The sequence below is a fragment of the Ornithorhynchus anatinus genome, chromosome 3 (assembly GCF_004115215.2).
Source record: "Ornithorhynchus anatinus isolate Pmale09 chromosome 3, mOrnAna1.pri.v4, whole genome shotgun sequence".
Classification (NCBI taxonomy): domain Eukaryota; kingdom Metazoa; phylum Chordata; class Mammalia; order Monotremata; family Ornithorhynchidae; genus Ornithorhynchus; species Ornithorhynchus anatinus.
The window spans coordinates 75,291,985-75,293,526 of record NC_041730.1 but is presented as its reverse complement, the minus strand read 5'-3'; the positions used below and the strand labels follow the sequence as shown (position 1 = coordinate 75,293,526).

General features: G+C 42.5%; 1 non-coding gene across 1 annotated transcript; it reads left to right on the top strand.

The window, feature by feature from the left end:
- Positions 1-921: 921 nt before the first annotated feature.
- Positions 922-1,059, top strand: LOC114810408. The gene has a single exon (XR_003758108.1). It is a non-coding gene; the product is annotated as a small nucleolar RNA SNORA7 (small nucleolar RNA).
- Positions 1,060-1,542: the final 483 nt, after the last annotated feature.

The window sequence follows — 1,542 nt, the reverse complement described above, 5'->3', positions numbered from 1 at the left end:
GTTGGGAAAAAGCAAAGCACACAACTCTATGTACATACATTTCTACTCCTTTGACATTCATATACAGCCTGCAGTGAGAAGCAGAAAAGCAACATAGCTTAGTGGAAAGAGCATGGGCTTGGGTTCTAATCCCAGCTCTGCCACTTGTCTGCTGTGTGACCTTGGGTAAACTACTTATCTTCTTTGTGACTCAGTTACCTCATCTGTAAATTGGGGATTAAGACTGTGAGCCCCACGTGGGACAACCTGATTACCTTGTATCTACCCCAGCACTTAGAACAGTGGGTGGCACACAGTAAATGTTTAACAAATACCATTATTATTATTGTCTGCTCTGCGACCTTGGAGATGTCAATTAACTTCTCTGGGCCTCAATTCCCTCATCTGTAAAAAGGAGATTAAGACTGTTAGCCCCATTTGAGATGTGGACTATGTCCAATCTGATTAGCTTGTATCTACCTCAGTGGTTTGAACAGTATCTGGCAGGTAGTAAGCACTTAAATACCATTAATAAAATGAGAATGTAACAGCGACCATATGCTCATTTTGAATAATAAAAATTATAAGGACCAAAATGCTAGTTTTGCAGTGGTGTGCTCGTTTGCAGTGTCTGAGTGACACTCAGTGCACTGAGTGTCTCAACACTGCAACATAAAATATCCTTCACTTTTACCTACCAAACTATCACCTAAGGTAACTGTGGCAAGAGATAACCAGGAAAAGATTAAAGCTGAATTTTTAAAAAGCAAATATTATAGCTGGTGGTGCCATCTAGCTGCTGCACAGATTATATGAAACCGTTTCTTAAACTGCATGCTTAATTTCAAACCCTAACTACCAGAGCATTCATATCTCATGTAGGCTACAAGACATGAGATCTATTCACTAGGTCAGAAAATTGCAACAACCTCAGGAGAAAGAACCCTCTCAGGGTTGCACCTGGGGACTTTCCAGTACTACACCAGTCTCAACTACCAGAGGGAGAGTCAAGCAGAGGCCTATCCATTCCATTCCTAGCTTGGCCAGTGGCTAGTGAGTGGAAGGCAACTTGCTACAAGTCAAGAGTTCCCTGTGCTGGGCAGCAGCAGCATGGGAGAGTAGAGGGCAGAGACTCAAGTTTACTGCATGGAAGGAAGCAATGGTAAACCACTTCCATATTTTTACCAAAAAACCTCTATGGATGCACTACCAGAACATTTGCAGGTGGAGGTGGGGCATTCTGGGAGAGATGTGTCCATGGTGTCGCTATGGGTAGGAGATGACTCAACACCATAAGACAAGACAGGAAAGAAAAGGGGGGGAAAAAAAAGACACCCATAGGGGGAAAACAAAAGTCACATTACACTCATATTCATCCACCAGTTAGAGCCATTTGATTCTTTTTGCTTTCACTGCTCTTTCATGACTAACTAAACTAGCCCTGTTGGTAGACTGGAGTAGGACCACTTCTTTGGGAATCAGAACTGCTGATTCCTGCTCTCCCTCCTATTTAGAATATGAACCTAATGTGTCTGATCTTATTATCTTGTATCTACCCCAGCA